The sequence below is a fragment of the Diceros bicornis genome, chromosome 4 (genome assembly GCF_020826845.1).
Source record: "Diceros bicornis minor isolate mBicDic1 chromosome 4, mDicBic1.mat.cur, whole genome shotgun sequence".
Lineage (NCBI taxonomy): Eukaryota > Metazoa > Chordata > Mammalia > Perissodactyla > Rhinocerotidae > Diceros > Diceros bicornis.
In genome coordinates, this window is record NC_080743.1 from 54,064,466 (window position 1) to 54,072,286 (window position 7,821).

At 40.3% G+C, this 7,821-nt stretch overlaps 1 non-coding gene across 1 annotated transcript; it reads left to right on the plus strand.

Moving 5' to 3' along the window:
- Window positions 1-457: 457 nt before the first annotated feature.
- On the plus strand, window positions 458-531 carry TRNAN-GUU (transfer RNA asparagine (anticodon GUU)). Its single transcript has one exon. It is a non-coding gene; the product is annotated as a tRNA-Asn (tRNA).
- Window positions 532-7,821: the final 7,290 nt, after the last annotated feature.

Sequence of the window (7,821 nt, forward strand, 5' to 3'; positions counted from 1 at the left end):
AGAGCAACCACTGCGCTCGTGAAGCTCCGGTGCTGGACACAGGAAGCCGAAGCACCACCCGATTTGCGAAGGCCTCTCAGAGGGTGGGCAAACGCTCATTCGTTGGGTGAAAATGAAGAAAATGGGAAGACCCATCATGGGAGCCCACCGCGTGTTCAGCTTCCCTTGGGCCCTACTCGATTAAGGCCCGAGGGATCGCGCAACCAGGCGTCTCCGGAGGCGCTGGCATCTGAGGCGGCTGAAGGGGCAAGGCGGGGCGAGGCCATTCTGCTGCACTTCTAGTGTCGGAATCATCCAATGCACCAGTTTCAAAGGCGACAAACAGCACGATTCATCGCTCTAATCTCTCCATTTTTCTGAGACTTTGGACTTGCAGTTGTCCTTCAAGGCGGGCGACCCATCCTGGGGGTTAGCAGGTGCTCGTTTCCTAAGGAAGCCGGGAACCCCGGCTTCCCGTGTCTCTGTGGCGCAATCGGTTAGCGCGTTCGGCTGTTAACCGAAAGGTTGGTGGTTCGATCCCACCCAGGGACGTAGGGTGTGGATTTTTGACTGACTTGTTTCTTGCTATCGATCACCTGCAAATTTCCTCTTATAAAATTCACCCTCCTGTATTCCGGGTCCTATCCACCTCACGTCTAATACCTGTCAAGAGCCATCCCGCCTCCCGAACCAGACTCTCGCAGAGTATCTGCTGGGATATCAGGTTTATACCTGTATAACAGGAATTCCTGAAACACAGACCCTAACAACACAGGTTCTGGTGTGGTAAAATCTTTATTCTGCCCTTTAGAGGCTTGGATGTGTAAGATAGACTTTTGGTCCTTCAATATTTGTGTGTGTGTGTGTTTAGTTTTCTAGACATACTTGCATTCATTTTTCAAAATGCTTACTCTTGGAAGATTGAGCTTTTCAAGTGTGCTTACTTTTTTTTTTTTAATTAAGACTTTATTTTTTTAGAATGTTTTAGGTTCACAGCAAAATTGGAGGGAAGGTACACAGATTTTCCATATACTCCCTGCCCCCCACCCCATATGCATAGCCTCCTTCATTATCAACATCCTCTATCAGAGAGGTGCATTTGTTAGAGCTGATGAACCTACATTGACACCTCATAATCTCCTAAAGTCCATAGTTTACATTACAGTTCACTCTTGGTGTTGTACATTCCATGGGTTTGGACAAATGTGTAATGCCATGCATCAGCCACTATAGTATCATACAGAGTATTTTCACTGCCCTAAAAATCCTTCCTGCTCCATCTATTCATCCCACTCCCCCAACCTCTGGCAACCACCAATCTTTTTACTCTCTCCATAGTTTTGCCTTTTCCAGAATGACATAGAGGTGGAAGCATACATTATGTAGCCTTTTCAGATTGGCTTCTGTCATTTAGTAATATGCATTTAAGATTCCTCCATGTCTTTTCATGGTTTCATAGCTCATTTCTTTTTAGTGCTGAATAATATCCCATTGTCTGGGTGTACCACTGTTTGTTTATCCATGCAACTGTTGGAAAACATCTTGATTGCTTTTAAGTTTTGGCAATAATGAATAAAGGTGCTATAAACATCCGTGTGCAAGTTTTTGCATGGGCATAACTATTCAGCTCCTTTGGATAAATAGCAAGGAGTGTGATTTCTGGATCGTATGTTAAGAATATTTTTAGTTTTGTAAGAAACTGCCAAACTGTCTTCCAAAGTGGCTGTACCATTTTGCATTCCCACCAGCAATGAATGAGAGTTCCTGTTGCTCCACATCCTTGCCACCATTTGGTGTTGATGTGCCGCAATTTTTTCATCTGTAATATGAGGCCAGCAAAAGTGTCCTATCCCCAGGACATGCCTGAATTTGGTAATTGCTCTATCAATAATGTTGTGATCAGCGGAATTATCATCATAATTAGCCTCTGCATTATTTTTGATAAAGACATTTCTTTCATAGTTTGTGCATTATTTATTTAACCTTTTTCATATTGCTTTTTAAATTAAGTTGGTTTTGTGGTTTTATGATTACAAACAATGCTGCAACCATCATTCTTGTTCGCGTATCTTTGGCCACTTCTGCAGGTGTTTCTATAGTGTAGACAAATGGAAGTGCAATTGCTGTATTGTAGTGTTTATACGCTTCCAATTTTAGTAAATCCTGCAAATTTGCCTTCCATAGAAGTGGTATCAAATTATATTCTAATTCATTTTCCAATTCTATCAATGTACCTTTCCTCACTTACTTACCAACACAACAATCTTTCTATGCATCTATCTATGATATTCTAATAACGGCAGTGGTGTTGTCCTGACTTAACTAAGGGGGAGGTACAACAGAAGGACGTTGTAAACATTACACAGAGATATTCTATTGCATCTGTTGGACAGCTAAACTTCCAAGATATGGTCATTGGATTCAAAGTTCTCCAATGACTGTAATTTTCTGTGGTGATCTAGTCAACTGGGTCTGGAAAAGACTGGTCAGAGTGATCTCTTTGCTTCTTTCCCTCTTTTTAAAAATAATTCTTGGTTTTGCTTTCATCTGGTAAAAACAAACTTTGCCTGTTCTCCCTCCGATACAATGATGAATTAGGATGCAGATAACTCTATATGTTATTCCCTGACAGCTTTGTGTTTGTTTGTTTGTTTTATTGCTGTGTCCATAAAAATTAGCCCATCTGAAACACATCATTGGAGCCAATAGAATTCTGCCCCTAACAGGCACCTCATGGAGATCTGGACCCTCACAGCTATTGGCTCATGTTCTCTTGGTTTTTCTGTTGAATCTCATGGGCAGAAATGGAGCTCTTTGGCTTTTACATACTAAGTATGGTTACTGAACAAGTCTTTTTCTCTCCCTTATTTGTGCATTGTTATTTTCTCCTATTCTGATATTAATTTGAGGAAGTGAATATCTGGGGATAATCTGTGATGGGGCGTGGTTGACAGGGATGACAACTAATCTAGTCTGTGATTCTTTTTTGGTGCCTATTGTCCTGAGGATTCTGGTATTTCCTGGTATTTGGGACTGCAACAATGAGAAGTTGTTCACATCTTGTCTTTCCAGTATTTGGTAAAAACCTTATGAGCCCAGTAGTTACCAATTTCTGCAAAAGTGGAATATCTATAATAAGGATGATCTTAATACACAACGGTCCCCCCACAGGAACTCCTGGCTTTAATAAATTGCTACACTTAAAGGGGATCTTAGTACAGGAAGAAAACTGAATTTCTAGCGTGGAAAGGGCAACTTTCTTTCATCCGCACACTCAAGATTCTAAATGGCTGAAAAAATTTTTTATTAATGTTCTTTAAGGATTGTTTAAATCAGAGTACAGAAAGGAGAGGAAAGACATTTATATCATCACGAACAAGCAACTACATCAGCAACATGAGCACTTCTGACAGCTACACAAATCAAGATTTAATACTTTCCAGAACTGTAAGCAATAAAACAGTTAAGTTTTATTAACTGTCAGCACTTAATGAAATGGATGCAAAACAATGATTTCACGCACAGATATATACCCTGGAAAGGACAATGTCTTGTGTGACTCAAAAGGGTACCACGGAATTACTCCAATTTTTAGCAGTGAGAGTCCTTCAGGGACCTCGTGTTGCTACATTATTTTCGTTTGTTTCTTTCACCAGTAAGCGTTGTTAATAGATATCATCGCCTCTGTTTCCACCTTAAATAATGTTACTTGCCACAATTAGTTCCTTTAGAATGCCCAGTAGGTTGATGGAAGTTTTCCCTTTTATAAATATATTTTCTCAGAAACAAATCAACATACTTTCTCTTCCTCTGGAGGGAATAGACAAACTAGGTCTCTAAAAATTTAAAGGCATTACTGCCCCGATTAGCTTAAGGATGGTAATAATCACTTATATAAATTTACATATAAACTTAAAATAAGAAAAGTAATAATTTCTAGAAAAAATGTTTTACTACTTCTGCTTTAAATGAGATATTTCCTCAAGGAAAAATTTTGTTGCTGAATTTGCAACACGGAAAAATAAAAGACTCAGCTGTAGATTAAATCAATTGTCTTGATTGCTTGATACAAAAAAAGAAAAGAAGTGAAGTTGATAACAGAGAGGACTCTTAATACTTTTAAATAATTTAAATATTTGATATACAATGGCATTGCAAAAGTTTATGTCGTTTTGGGTTTTTTGTTTATCAAGGTGACTCCTTAGAAAAGCTGGAATGGTTTAATAAATTTGGTCTAAAAAGTATTGTACACTTTCCTTCAGATTTTGTCATACTGTAGAAAATAATGGTAGCATAATATTCAAGTCTACACAAGTCTTGGGTTTATTTTGGTTTGAAAATCCTAATTAAGTTGGACTTCCTAAATTTCCTATACTGGTTGTACTGGTCAAATAAGCGAACATTACTTCCAATAAGTATTTCAATTGATAAAATTTTAATGTTGTGTGTTCAAGTAAGTTAAATATGCCAGACAATATCTTTAAAAGGGGGTAAATTCTTATAATTCCAGAAACCAGAGGACTCAATTATTCCATTTACAATTTTTGGTAAATATTTTTAGGTCACTCCATATATACCAATATATGATTCCAACATTCTCACGTTCCAACATGTGTCAGCTTAATTCACAATTCCAAGATCTACAGTTAACTTTAAACCTTTGGTTAATATTAAATTGATTTAATTAATGAATAGTCTTTGATTGCCTGAAAATTTTCTCTCTCTCTCTCTTCCTTGTTTGGCCTAATTTCCTGATACACTGACTGACAGCAAGAATATAACTTTACTTGGGGAATGCTGTTGTTTGCTGAGTTCACGTAGATTTCTACATTTTGTGGGTATGTGGCTGGTGCCATGGATATTCTTATGTGTTCTCTTGACTCTCTGTAAAAGTTCAATAGAGAGGTTTGTTGTTTTCAGTGTTCTGACATTTCAAAATCGTGTACCTTGGTGTTGTGCACTGCACAGCTTCTCAAACTGCCACCTCATTTCCTGTTCCGCATAGATTTTTTGCATGGTGTTGCTTTTTATCACAGCAACCACCAAAATCCAGCTCTGCAAAGAAATGATATCATTGAAAAATATGTAGCATAACTAATGTTGGGGAATTGTACTGTATGTAACTGTCACCTCAAGAAACCTGACCCAAAATAAAAGACTGACAATTCCAAATGTTGACAGGATGGGGAGGACTGGAGACTCTCATTCCTTTCTGGTAAGAATATAAATATGTTCGACAATGTTGGAAAAATTTTTTGAAGTATCAGCTAAGCGTCATACATACACAGTGGTGTGCTGTGGCCCAGAAATTCTACTTTTAGCTCTCTACCTTAGACCTGGGCTGTCCAATATGGTAGCTACAAGCCACATGTAGCCACTGAACACTCGAAATGTTGCTAGTGCCACATGTTGCGATGATAATATTTTTGGTATAGTAGGTCTCATAAAATATTATTAAAATTGATTTCACTTCTTTCATTTTACTTTGTAAAACGTATCTACTAGAAAATTTAAAATTCCTGTGCTTGGCATTATATTTCTATTGGAATGGGCTGCCCCAGAGAAATGTGTGAGTATGTCCACCAAAAGACATATAAAAGAATGTTCATACCAATTCAAAATATCCTAAACTGGAAACAACTCACGTGTCCAACAACAGTAGAATAAATAAATATGTTGAGATATAGTCATACAAGGAAGACACACAGAAAAAAAGAACTACGTAAAACACATGGATAAATTTCATAGACATAACGTTGAATGAAAGAAGTCGGACCTCATGCCCCTCTCCCACAAAAAAACCAGCACATACTTTATGATTCCATTTATATGAAAGTAAAGGGCAGGAAAAACTAACCTGTATTGATAGAAGTCAGCGGATGACGGGGTCGGAGATCACTCTGTGAGCTCTTCATAGGAAGAGCCATGAGGAAGCTTTCTGGGGTCTGGACATGTTCTACACCTTAGTCTGGGCGCTACCTCAGTACTTATTCAGGTGGGTTTACACATTGGTGAAGGTTTTTGAATTCTATACTTTTCGTCCTTTATATTTATCATGCCTCAATAAAAAAGTTGAAATCCACTTGGTTATTGCTAAAGAGATGTTGAGACTTATTCTTTTGGTTTGGCCTAGGCTAGGATGCAAAGTAAGCTGAAAATATTATTGTGATATTTTTGCTGTCCTCAGGTTTTTGACTTTCCTCCACTATCTGGTGTCTGATAACTTATATGTTGTTCACAACCATTACCTTAAGCTGATATCCAACTGTTAATACTGTGTCAAAGAGTGACTGAAGTGTTCATGGTCAAATCTTCTCTTTTAAGAATAATTATGACCCAAAAGCGGGAGAGATGAAATTGAGAAATCCTGGTGAGGAAAATAGTACAATTAGGCGTGACCAACTCAGAGATGCCAAAGGAAGGACACTGGCAGGTATTACACAAAGAATGTTGCCCCATTCATTCCACACCTTCAAGAATTTTTGAAGCACTTATACATAGCCAAAATTGTTTACCTGATGAGTTAGACAGCTTTACCAGAACAAACTGTCAGATTAGCTGTTTGATGGCTTTCAGCTGATCCTTCTGCCGAGGAAAAGAAAATTACAATTCCCATTCCTAAGCTGTCTGTGGTTTTTTCTTTCTCTTTTGTAAACCCTGTTTTTGTCTTTGTTTAATGACAAGATTCTGACAACTGTTTCCCATTTTCATGAGTAAAGGTGTGAGATAACTCATTCAAAGTCCCTTACTATTATTTAAATAGTAGTTAAATAATTTTCATATTAACGTCTGTACACACATCGTAGCTGGCTTTGAAATATATTCCGGGCGGACACACTTCCCCGGAAAATTTAGCCCCTGAACCGTTGGAAGACAGGCCCTTCTTAGTCTTTAAATAAAGCCAGTTCCCCCGTTGATGTAGAGTTAACGAACCCGTTGTAATTCTCCCAGTGTCTAAACCGCTTTGCTTCTCCATTCTGGCCCTTGTGTCTCACCCTCTGCTTCTGGTGGATCTGGGAAACCTCTTGTGCTTTTGCTTTGCTCCAAGATGCTCTTTTGCTCGCAGGAGGGCCTTGGGAATGAAGGGTAATGGCATCCAGATCGAAGCCCCTGAGGTGCCAGAGCTTCCCTGGGCTCGGCCGTTGGGCTCCCATTGAAGGTCAGGACCTCTCCATCACCGTTCAAGGCCTACCTCAAAACTCTTTCCTTTCTTGTCCTCTAAGGCCATTGTTTCTGTGACTTCCATTCTTATACTGCAGCTTTGTCTGTACATTAGAGAAATTAGCTTTTCAAAATTCAGTAAAACGCCGTTCTTGAGAATCAAACGCAGTGTCCTGGGGATGGGGCAAAAATTCTACCACTGTCCCTCAATTGCTGGCATGACCGTCTTACTCGTACATCGCCTAATCCACACAAAGATTGCATAGCTCTTTGCGGCTGCGAAAAGGGCCACCGAGGCGCGGGCCCGCAGCCCCGGAGGGGCGACGTCCAGACTCCTGGACGGCGGTGGGCGTCTGGGGCTCAGCGCCCAACTCGCCGGCTCCCGCAACTTCCAGGAGCTGGGATCAGCGGGGGCGACTCCTGCACAAGGGCGCTCAGTTCTGGAAGTGGAAACCCTGCGTGTCGTCCGGGATCCCGAAGTCAAACTGTGGGGTCCCAGGGCCCTCCCTTCGGGGGTAGGCGCGGAACCCTGAGCCAGGGCCTCTCCGGAGCTGCAGTCTCCTTGCCTGAGGTCACTGGTGCTTCCCGGGGACTTACTCACTCTAAAAAGTGGGTGTCTAGAATGGTTGTGGCAGGACCTAAGGTCTTCAAGGAGATAGCGTTACCCCCTCGCTACCGCAA